Consider the following 11,854-nt stretch of genomic DNA (forward strand, 5'->3'; position numbering starts at 1 on the left):
TCTAAAACTACAATTGCTCTTTAGCAACCCTTTGCCTTATACTGTTGTTAACAAAAATCCTCAGTGCTTGGAATGTTCATGGGATGTCCGTTATTTAATAAAAATCCTTCCACACAGCACAAATCCAAAACACAGCCCCATACCAGTTGCTAGGATGGAGACTACAGCTGCCCGCATGCCATTGGGGGTGAAGGACTACACCCCCCAGCATGCCCCAGGACAGGGAGTACAGCTCCCAGCATGCTGTGGAGTACAGTCCCACCAGCAGGAGGGCCACCCGGCCCTGCTGCTGGCCCAGGAGGCAGCAGCCGATGCAACGTGACGCGGGGGCCGGCCCGACACCTCCTCGTCCTCCCGCCACCCAACATGCCTGGGCCAGGAGCGCCCGGGGCCACGGGGCGAGTTGGTGGTACGCAGCGGCCACAGCTTCGGCAGGGAGAGGAAGAGGTGACAGCTGTGAGTCCCAGGGTGCCCTGGCATCCCGCTTGTCCCAGCGGCAGCAGCGTGACACGCCTCGTCTGTGCTGGAGTCCAGCCCCTCCTGTCACCTACGCAGAAAGAGATGTCACTTGGAAGGACAGCAGCATCTTCAACCTGGCAGCTTTTTTTCCAGTGCCAATCCTGAGTTTCCATCAGGCACCCAGAGGCTGTCACAGCCGAAGCCCCCGCTGCGCCTCGCACCGGAATGTACAGCATCACCAATGACTTCAGAAAAATATATTCCAACAAGCTGGAAAACGATGATCGAAGTTTATCCAGTTTTCAATCGTTTTCTTTTAAAGAGAGGAGCTGGAAGTAACTGGAAGATGTTGCGATCTACCAAGTCCGTCCAAACTCCCTATCCGATGTGGAGGAAGAGGCCAAGATGGCCAGTGCCCAAGAGAAGAGGTTTCCTCTTGCTGAGGCAGACCGAGAGGCGTAATGAGTTTTATCTGTTCTCAGGCACAAGCGACTTCAAGGCAAAAGGCTTCAGGGACCTTGAATCTGAAGACTGAATATCCAACATGTCTTAATCGACTCCATCATGGGGATGCCTGACTCGGAGCATGTATGCCTCCGGAAGACTTCTGCCGAGGCCTGACAGCTCAGACATTGTCTTTTACAAGAAGAGATCAGAGAATTTGACTAGTTGGCATAAAACCTGGAGAGGCTGAAATCCACTTTTATGTCAAATTGAAGATGCTCAAGCATCCTAGTTAAAAAGAGATTATGGTGACCCTGGAGAAAAGTCTCAAACTCTTGTTATGTTTCATACTTCCGTTTCTGTTTGAGAATGGAAGGACTGCTAAGTGTTACCATGTCTGACTGCCCAGAGGGGGAGAAGGAGGAAGCCACAGGCAGGGGGAGAAGCAGTAAAGCATAATGCTGAATAAGCCTGGTATTCAGGATGCACGCACGCTGCACAGCAGCAATAGAATGTGCTGGAATACAAAAATGTTTACTTTCACTCGTTCAGAAGAGTTCACTAACTCTTCCCGACATCGGTAAATACATGGCCTGAGCACAGCATATCATTTTTCCAATTGGCATGTACTGAAGTTTTTAGTTACATCACTGACAAAATTCAACAGTTGCTGAAGAAGGAAATGGAAGCAATACCAGTTAGAGTAGCACAAGGACCTTTGAATGTGCTCTGTATGTTTTCAGAAGCTAAACCGGGGACGTGCATAGGAGCGGGTCAAGTTCTGCTGGGGCCAGTCGGAGACGGCTCCAAAACAGGTGTGAGCAGCCATCGCCTGCCAAAGCTCTGCCAGTCAGTGCAGCCTGCCACTCCTGGCTGCAGACACGTTGGGTAAGAGAGGCAGGAAGAAGCAGGGAAGGGTAGGAGGAAGCCCATAAGCACTTACAGCCCCGTGTCCCCATGTGCAGGCTGCTCTGTGACACAGCCTGGGCGTCACAGTGGGACAGCCCCACATCACAGTGGTGACAGCCCCCCTTTTCCCATCGCGACCAGCATCCGCCCCACACACCCCGGCGAGGCCGAGGGGACTCCAGGCGCTGGGGCTGCTCTCGCCACCACTCTGCTCCGGAGGAGCTGCTCTGCAGCGAGGAGGAGAAGGCAGAGAGAGGCAGCAAAACAGCACTGGGGGTGGTGAAGGGTGGAGGACAAAGAGGAGGAGGAGGAGGAAGAGGAGGAGGAGGAGGAGGAGGAGGAGGAGGAGGAGAGCAGAGAGGAGGAGGAGGCTTTTTGCAGCAAGCCAGCCACTTGCTGCCGTTGTTGACCCGGAGCAAGGGTGGAACTAAGATGGCAAAAGACCTCTTCTTGCAGCCTCACTTGTCTCCAACAACTGAGAAGCTCAAGAGTTCTGGTAAGGCCTTCAGAGCCTATTTCATGAGTGTTGTCAGGTCAAGGATATCTCTGAAAACAGGCATGGAAACCCTGAGGGCTGTGGGGGTGGCTGCTCAGGACTGCTGACTGCCAGGAAGGACCTGCTTGACCATCCCTAAGGGCTGAGGGGCTGATTTGGCAGCCAGGGCTCCTGGTTCTCTTCCTGATGTGGCCCTTGCCTTCCAGGGGCACCCCAGGCAGAAGTCCCTGGCCCCAAAGGGCTGCTCCTTGCCTGGTGGTGGGCATTGCCCACCCTGAGCTCATGTCTGAGTGGAAGAGCTGAAGGTGCTTGTGGGCTGTGCGGAGTCGGTGTGTTCGGAGATGCGACACAGGGAAACTGGCCCCTGCTGGAGGGACACCAGGGCCTATCCTGAGCCTCCAAGACTTCTGTGGAGCACAGCACCGTGCCCTCGCTGGCGTGGCAATCCACTGCTGGTTTCCCATGGGAGCAGGGTCACACCCTGGAGAGCTGCACCTGAAAGGAAAGGAGCCCTCTTGGAGGCAGGCTGAGGTGTCCTTTGGTTCTTGCCAGGCTCTGGAGAGACCATCTGAAATGCTTGTGTTAGAAATGCATTGGTCCTTGGACAGGAGTGGCCTGAAAGGTTTTGAGGTTGCTGCCTCCGAGCATGACACAACTTTCCCTTGTTTTTCCAGAGTTCGCCAAGATTTGGGCCAGCGCATCACGTTACCTCAGCCAACAGCTGGCTCTCCACCAGGTGGGACTTAGCTCCTTCTCCTCCCCTCACGTCCTGATGAAGGTTGATGAAGTCCTGGCAGCCCTCAGCCATGGAGTGCAATTGTTCTTCCCCTCCTTTGAAAGCGGGAACAATGCCCCAGCACGACACTGCAACGCACAGATGTGCGACGGACCACCTCCTCTGTCCATTCAGATGTACAATACGGTCCTGGCCTAGTGTCAGGAAAAGGGCTGGACTTTTTCTGGGGCTTCTAGAGTCCCCACGGTCAGAGTTGCAGGACAAAACTTGGAAGCCTGGGACACTTCAGGGTTTACTCCAAGTGTGGGAACCCCCCTGCCTTTTATCTTCCCGAGCCAAAGGATGTCTGTCAGCTTTGCCTGAGCTGTCTAGTTCTTCATGGGTGAAGGGGAATGAGAGGGAAAAGCGCAGACCCTGTTTGTCTTCTCCCAAGGTTTCCAAAGAGCCCATCTTGCTCCTTTGTGCCTCAGGCCTGGGCAGGGCACTATCACCATTCTCTGACAAGTCATCCGTCTGTCCCTCCAAGACTTCTTCTGATCCACCATGTCATCTGTTTCAGGCTGTCCGCATTCCTGGACTTGGGACTTTTGCGGTTGTCAGAGAGCGAGTAGCCAGCAAGGAGAAGGATCTGGTGGTTGTGGAGAGACCCGTGTTTCGTCTTGCAAACACTGTGGTGCGGGATCATGACCTCCGATATGGTTACATAGACGTTCCTGGTAAGCAGACAGACTGAACGCGGCGCTTGCCCTTGAGCAGAGTGGGGAGGTGTGCTCTGCTGCACAGAGGTGACCGAGCGGAGTACCAAACTCCTGCCGCAGTCCTGAGAACAGCTTCAGCTCGACAAAACCAGCCTGCTGTGAAAAGGACCCTGCCGACCTATTAGTTTTAAATAATCACCAGAGGACAATACAGCGTAACAGCACACTCTCTTTGACCTGCTTCAGCAACAGGTTTCCTTCCAGCTTTATGGGTGCTGTGTCTTCTCGTTACGTGGTGTTTCAACTCTCCCTCCCTTTTTCTGCTGCACTAGACCTCATACAGGCAAATGCCAGGGCTCTTCCCGGCTCTCACAGCCTCTTTGCAAGTGGGAGAAGCAGGGGAAACCCAGGGGGGAAAGGCGGTTCGTTCCAAAACCCAGTGACCACGATGCCTGTGCTTTCAAGTCGCTGCTGCCGTTGCAGCAGCTGTCGTAGGACCCTGGGAGGCACCAAGAGCTTGGGTCTGTGTTTGGGGTGCGTTTCTCTCTAATGACAAAGAGAGCACCGAGGGTGGGCACGGCTCCAATGGCCTGGCACCCTCCAGCTTGCTGTGGGACCTGGCGCCTTTCTCCCCACCTTGTCCTGCAGTCATGGCTCTTTTTCCTGCCAAGCACCTAAGACTCTTTCTTTCTCTTTCTGTAACAGAGAAACCATAGCTGTCTGCTCCGCACCTCACTTTCCACTTCTAACAGGAAGGGACGACGTGAGCTACTCCTCAGAGGCGCTGTACCAGCTAGACAACTCAGTAGCAATGTATTGCCTGAGGGCCTGGAAGCTGCAGACCTTTGATTGTAGCCTGCTTAGCAGCTCTGCAAGTTCATGTGTTCCTCTTCTCTTGTTTTTCAGGTCACCAACATTTTGAGCAACTGCCGTATGCTCACATAGCCTCAGACAATGCTGTCTCTGAGAGCACGGTGCAGCTTTGCATGGAAGAGACCATGCGTCTTTTCCGTGTCTGCCTAGAGAACAGGAAGAACGTTGCCCTCGTTTGGAGGGACGTGGGCATGCTGATCGTCCAGGGAAAAGACGTAAAAATGAGATTTTACACAGACTTTTTGAAAAGGCTGAATGGGACTGACGAGATGCTGCAAGCTGTTCTCGTGGTAGGATTTTCATTTTCCCAGCACCACTCCTGGTTCTTCCGAAATGCTTTCTGGGGGCTGGGGGGCTGCTTTCTCCTGGCCTGCCATGCCTTGTTCAGCCACTTGGGCTCCTCGTGGTCTACAGTAGAGCAGGCTCTCTGTAGAGCCCTTCGCCTGCGTGCAACGGTCAGGCTTTGCAAGAGATACCCCCAGAGGGGCTTCACTTTGTGACAAAAGGCCAGCGTTGATGGTGGGGAGCGCTGCTTGCGCCACTCTCGGGGTAGGGAGCAGAGGCACAGGCAGAGCAAGGCTTGCTGAGGCCAGAGCCCTTTGGCTGCTCTGGCTCTTTGCTTGTGTTGGTCTAAGGTGGACGGAGCAGCCAGCCCTTCCCAGTGTCCCCATCTCCCGTCATCTGTCTCCGTCCTCGTTGCAGATGCCAGAGATGCAGGACTCGGTCATCTCACGCCATGACACTGCTGCTTCCCAGACCTCTTCTGGACGCGTTATCGTCCTAGCAGGGTATGTTTGCAGCTTCTCAGCTCATGCTTGGGAGGGCTGCCTTGCCAGGCGCTGAGAACTGTACTCGTGATGGCATTGAGGACGGAGTGTTTCAGAGGCCTTCTTGGCAGGGAACTCCCTGCTTGCTCTTGTTCAGTTTGACTTCATTTGGAGGAACATGCGACAGCGACAATGCTTTAGGCATCTGTCCTACTGTGGACCTAGAGAGGCAACATCCTCCACCAGGTTTCTCCTGCTCTTTTTCTTTCCTGTGCACGAGACTGCCTTCTGCTTGGGGCCAAGGGGTAGAGGGGTGGTTTCTTGTCCAAACAGGAGCTTGCATCTGGTGGGGTTCTGCAGAGCTCTGTCTCGTGCCAACATTGCTGTGCAGTGCCGTCGCTGACTCAGGGGAGGGAGGTGACTCCTTAGAGCTGCAAAGGCATTAATCTGCGAGGCGCTACAAGAAACTTGGAGGACAAGATCAGAATTCCAATGGGTGTTGGCTAACCAGAGCACTGGAGATTAGTCTGCTCTCCATGTGTACTATGAGTAAGAGAGGAATCATTTTCCCCAGCAGCAGCAAGGGGGTTTTGTGGGAGGACGACCATTCTCACGGGAAGGACGGAAAAATACTGGCACAGGCTGCCGGGGCCTCACCTGGAGTTCCTGGAGTTCCTACTCTGGTCCTCTGGGATGGGCTGCTTCGGGAAACCATGCGGTGTCCTTTTTCAGCCTGGTGCCTTCTTCCTCTTTCCAGGTACAAGCTTGAGACCGTGCCTAAAATGCCAACAGTGAAAGCAGACCTGACAGGACATGTGAAGGCCGTCCCAGAGCAGGGCTGGGGGACAGGTGATGGCAGTGGAAAGCAAGGTAAGGGACCAGCGGGTTGCTGTCAGGGGGCCGTAGGTTTTCCTTCCTCCACGTCTGAAGGGGATTAGAGCTGAGGTTACCGCAGGATGCCTGGAAGAGGGAGAGGCACCTCCTGTGACCCATTATGGTAAAGCTCCAGTGACCCATTGTGGAACAAGGTCTCAGGACAGCCCTGCACCACAAATGGCCGCTGGGACTGCTGAAGGACACCTTCCCAGTGGCCACCACTCCCCAGGCTGTGCTGCAAACAGTGCAAAGCTGCTTCTTTCCATCATATTCTCAGCTGCCTCAGAAGCAATGCCTTTGGTGTGAGTGTGCCAGCAGCAAATCTGTGTGCATGGGACCAATCCAGGAATCCAAGAGCCAGCTCCTCTTGTGCTAAATGACTCCCCTCCCCAGAATGACTCTTGGAGACCGCCAGCATCTCCCAGGGAGCCCCGCATTTCAGCACATGGATGGGAGAAAGCCGTCAAAACAGTTTTCCCCAGGGAATGATGGTGCACTGTAGGCATGAGGAGCTGGACAAAAAAACAGTGTCGGAAAAGGCCTAAGACCTCCCAGGAAACATGGCTTTCATCCAAGGATGCTGTTCTGAAGAATCGTCTCATTTCCTGTTTCTAGAAGATCTTGCCGAGAAGCGCCTCCTTCGTCGAGCAAGGCTTTCTCCAAAGCGGTTACCTGCAATGACTGTAAAGTCAGAGCAGGGTCAGAAAGCGGAGGGGAGTGAGCCTCGTGCCAGGTGAGACACTTGCATAAATGGATGAGGGTGACCCCGTGCTCTCGTCTCCGTGGGAGCAAGATGTTTCTCCCAGACACAGAGGCTAGATGAACTCGAATTGCGGTTATCCCTCGTCCCACTAACCAATGGTTTCTTGGTGTATGGCAAGCGTCTTGTAGCTTCTTGGGAGACTCTGCTGGCAGCATCATTTCTTTCTTTGTTCCTGGTGTGCAGATCCATTGAGTAACTAACTGCAAATGCTCATTCCAGGCGCGGGAGGCCTTTTCGGCTTTCCCTTCAGCTTGAAATGACCCCGACCTTTCCGTTTGCTGAGAACAGTGTTCTGCAGTTAGTTACTGCAGAGGATTCCTCTGGGTAACCAGAAGCCTCTTCTATGCTAACGCCTGTCTTACGGCCTGCAAAAGAGAAGGGCCAAAGAGAGCTCAGGGGCAGGATTGCTTTCCTCATGGGCTCGTGTCCTCCTCCTTTTTGACACTGTGTCCCCAGCGCCCAACCTGCTCGTACAGCCCATGAGCACTCTGTATTTTGGACCACTGAGCAGACTTCCGTGCACTGACCTGGAGGGCGTAGAGGTATAGGGCATAGGGGCATAGGGCAAAGGACCCTGTTCCTCTCGTTGCTCCAGCAAGAGAGGGCCTAGACCTGGGCATCTTGAGGTTTAGTGGGGCTGTTGGGCACATCTGAGTGTGACAGCTTGGGGTCTTCTCTGTCCCTGTGGACTTGATCACAAGGAGGCAAGTAGAGCGCATTCTGCTGCAGAAGCAGGTGCGCCACTTGGAAGCACAAGATGCTCCTCCTACACTCCTGCCAACGCACCCTATTGTCTTTGCAGGCAGCTACCGGCCATCCAGGGGAGCTCCTTGAAGGAAAAGGAGGAGAAAGAGAAACTGATTCCTCTGATCAAACCCAGAACAGTAGACTTTGTTGCCACAGCTATTGAGAGGAGACAAAAGGTACCTGACACGGGCTGCTGCACTGAGCGTGTCGTACTGGGCTGTAGGGAGGCGTGGCACCATGCATGCCGATTCTCACAGGGTTCCTCACTGCGTGTTCACGGCACCACTGACTAGTTGCTTTGGTGCTTACTTGAAGAGAGGCGGGTTACTCTGTCGTTTGAGAATATACTTTTCACTTCCATTCGCCTCATGAAACACACCCAAAGACCTCACTTGTGCATGTTTCTGTCGGCAACGTGACTGCAAGGCTTGTCTGGAATAGCCAGCTGCCAGGTGGTTTTTAGCCTGGTGGTCACTTAGCTCCCTGGTCATTACAGACAGGCTCTTTGGTGGAGCCTGCAGGAACCTGGGAGCAAACCAGCATGGACAGAAAGGCAGAAGAGAAGGGGCAGAAGGGAGGGTAGGAAGGAAAACAGCTCAGCCCTCTGCAGGGCAAACTAATGCTGCCTGCTGTTGCATTTTGGTCGTCCTCCAGAATAAACGCTCGAAGAGGAAGGAGAAGCTTCCAGAATACATCCAGAAATACCTGGATGAAGAGGAAAAGAATCAAAGACAGCTGGCGGAAGAGAAAAAAAGTAAGAGTCAAACCTCGCCAGTGACCAAAGCGAAGAGAGCAAAGGAGACACCCAAAGCAAAAGCTAAGAGACAAGAGGAGACACAGAGGAGCCAGGTACTTTGAATTCCTGCAGAAAAAGAGCATGTTCTCCTTCAGGGGGGCTGTGATTGCAAGGTGCCTCTAGCACCCAAGCCGTCATAGCAGTGTTGCTGCAGCAGAGCTGGGCGGGTGACTGCTGCCTTTCCTGAGCAAGAGGGGTGACAGGGAGTTGTAGTGAAACCCTGGTGACTGTCAGGCGTCACCCTAAGGGCGTGCTGAGGTCCTTCTGCTGGTTTTTGCTGTCCCGCTAGGGTCCCTGCCAGAAGTGGTCTGGGGGTCTGCATGCTGGGAAGCAGCACCCTCCGGGTGTGGGGTTGTTGTACGAGAGTGTCTTCTTGCGCAGGAATCCAGTTCCTCTGAGCAATCGTCAGTCAGCCCCCCGACTAGCACGGAGGCGGGGGAGTCCAGCCCTGACCTCCTGGAGACAGTGACGGAGGAGTGGGAAGAGGCCGGAGAAGAGCCACCCACAGTCCACGAGGACGACCCTGTCCCCCCTAAGCGGTAAGAGTGCGCCAGCTCCAGCCAAGGCCTGGGGCAGTGGGGTGGTGGGTCAAGGAAGCCAACCCCTGAGCCATGGGGCCATATAGAGTGCCGGGGGATTTCTCCAGCCATGGGAATGAGCTGCTTAGGCCAAAGCAGGTGCTTGAAACTCCTCCTGCCTCAAAGGGGCTGTGGGGCCGAATGAGGCCACGTTTGTGTGGGACTGGGCGTGGGAAGAGGCAGGAGGGTCACAGCTGAAGGGTCAGAGAGACCTTGTCCTTGCTGTTGCAGGAGCCTTTCCCCACGGACACACCAGGCCCTGCGGGAGGTGGTGACGTGCATCCTGGGGCAGGTCGCCCACAAGCGCAGGGGGCAGAGGGATGACCAGACAGATCTGCAGGACAAGCTCAAGTGGTAAATCTCTCCAGACACGGGCAGTGCTCCCTCTCCCGCAGTGCCCTTCCTCCCGCTTCCCGCAGCACCCGGGGAGAGAGGCGCTTTTCCTGGCACTGGCCTCTCGGCAGAGGCGCCTCCTGCGGCCACGGCAGGCGCCCAGCTTGGGAGCCCCGGCTGCAGAGCTGTCTCCCTGTGCGCACACCACCTCCTCCCACTGTGTGTCTGCAGCGAGCTGGCAGTGCTGCAGTGGCGTCGGTCAGGGAAAGAGGCACGCAGCAGCCAACAACTGTGGGAAGCTGGACCCCAACCTGCACCCCCTGCTAGGCCAGGGAAGAGGAGGGCAGGACCGGTACGTGGCATGGGCTCCTGGAGGGACTGCGTCGTATCCACGTGTAGAAAAGCATAGTTATACAGATGTCATGTCTTCAAGACCCCTTACCGTGTGCTTAGCTGAAGGCTGAAGCACTTCTCCCGAGGCTTCCTCGAGAGGCAGCAGGTTGTTCTGTCCATTTAGAAGACAGCCTTCACTTCTGTCATCTCCAGAAACTCCCAAAGACTTGATGTGGTGGCGTTTGTAATAGCGACGGCACTGCCAGGCTTGTCTGGGATAGCAAGCAGCTGGGTTGCTTTCAGCCCCATGCTCGCTTGGCTCAGGGCTCATTGCAGAAAGGCTCTGCAGTCGGGCCTGTGGGGACTGCGAGGAAACCAGGGCTGATGGAGAGGCTGAAAAGAAGGGGCAGGAGGGAGGGGGAGAGCTAAAATCCCCCCAGCCCTCTGCCGGGGAGACTAACGCTGCCTGCTGCTGCATTGCCGTGGCCCTGCAGGCACAGCGCCGCGTGTGCACGGAGGAGGAAGGACGCAAGCTCTGGGACTCCTTGCGCAAGAAGTGGCAGCAGAAGGCAAGGGCAGAAGGGGCACCCGCGAAGGCTTGGAAAGAAGAGCAAGAGCAGTGGGAGGCCCAGGTACTGCAAGCAGGGAAAAACAATTAGGAAAAGAGCATTCCTCTCCTGCCAGGGAGCCAAGGTGGGAAGGTCCCTAAGCCCTAGGAGCTGTCCTGTGTGGGGCTGTACCAGCTCAAGGCGCCTTCCCTGCTGCCCAGCGACACCTCCTGTGCTCACCGCTCTCTCTCTGTGCAGGGCTCCTGCATTCGTGGCACTCCAGAGTGGTGGGGAGAGGGCAGAAAAGAGCCATCCGTGGAAGATGAGGAGAGCCCAGAGGACAAGTTGAGTCTTCGCCTTTTGGAGTCCTCACCTCTGAAAAGGTGAGTGTGGGCCAGCTTCAGCCCAGACCTGGGCCTGCTGAGGGCTGGTGACCCAGCTGTGGGTGGGGGAAGCAAATACCAGCGCCACGGGGCTGGACACGGACAGCATCCTCTCCTTTCTCATGCCATGGGAATGGCACGGGTCAGTCCCCGATGCCAGGTGCCTCGCTGCAGCCCCAAGCACAGCCAGAACCGAGGGGGCTGGGGGGTTGAATGGGACCATGGGGGTGTGGGCGACTGGGAGAGGGGAGAGGCAGGAGGGTCTCGGTCGAGATGTGAGACTTTGTCCTTGCTGCAGTAGGAGCCTTTCCCCACGGACCCGCTGGGCTTTGCGAGGAGCAGCGACCCACCTTCTCGAGAAGGTAGAGGGAAGAGCCCATTGTCGTGGTGGTGAGGAGGACTTCCTCAGGTAAGGATCTCCAAACATGCCCGGTGTTTGCCCCTGCCCGGCAGTGCCCTTCCTTCCTTTGACTCCCCACAGCCCCTGGGCAAAGAGGGTCTTTTCCTGACAGCCTCGTGGTGTGGAGAGCAGCAGGCTGGGATTGCATTACAGGGACCATGGGCCTGCTCTCTCCAGACAGAAGCAGATCCCACCACATGTGTCCTGACGAGACTTGTAGTGTTGCTCTGAACGTCTCTGTGCATACAAGACTACAGAGCTTTATATTCAACTCCTCAGCTCTGGGGAGCAGATCTAGTCCACATCGGCGAGTGCCAGGAGAGCCTCTCGGGCACAGAGGCTCCTGAGAGAGATGTCCAGCAAGAGCCTCCTCCAGCCTGACGAGCGCCAGTGCCAGCCAGCCAGGCTGTTAACACCAACGCTTCCGTCTGTTCAGTAAAGCCCTGTCTGCAAACCACTGGGTCTGACACTGTGGGTCTTTCCTTGGTGGCTGTGAAATCTGCACTCGGCAGAGGGTGAGCTTTGGAGGGGCAGGGAAAGGCCACTGCAGGAAACAGGGCTGGAGCTTCAGTCCTGCTCCGAGGGCAGCCCTCTCCCAAGGCTTTGCTGTACCGGCTCGGCTGCAGCCCTGCTCTTTGTGCATCTCCCGATGAGCAGGGGAGGATCAGACAGCGTCGGACACGCCGCTTCCTCCCTGGGGGCTCCAAGCACCGAC

General features: G+C 55.8%; 2 long non-coding RNA genes across 2 annotated transcripts; both read left to right on the plus strand.

Moving 5' to 3' along the window:
- Positions 1 to 8,493: 8,493 nt before the first annotated feature.
- Positions 8,494 to 9,479, plus strand: LOC142090399 (uncharacterized). The gene is made up of 3 exons (XR_012676519.1): positions 8,494 to 8,617; positions 8,946 to 9,103; positions 9,374 to 9,479. It is a non-coding gene; the product is annotated as an uncharacterized LOC142090399 (long non-coding RNA).
- A 202-nt stretch (positions 9,480 to 9,681) lies between these two features.
- LOC142090796 (uncharacterized) lies at positions 9,682 to 11,514 on the plus strand. Its single transcript, XR_012676635.1, has 4 exons — positions 9,682 to 9,827; positions 10,303 to 10,440; positions 10,615 to 10,739; positions 11,038 to 11,514. It is a non-coding gene; the product is annotated as an uncharacterized LOC142090796 (long non-coding RNA).
- Positions 11,515 to 11,854: the final 340 nt, after the last annotated feature.

The sequence above is a fragment of the Calonectris borealis genome, chromosome 19, assembly GCF_964195595.1.
Source record: "Calonectris borealis chromosome 19, bCalBor7.hap1.2, whole genome shotgun sequence".
Classification (NCBI taxonomy): domain Eukaryota; kingdom Metazoa; phylum Chordata; class Aves; order Procellariiformes; family Procellariidae; genus Calonectris; species Calonectris borealis.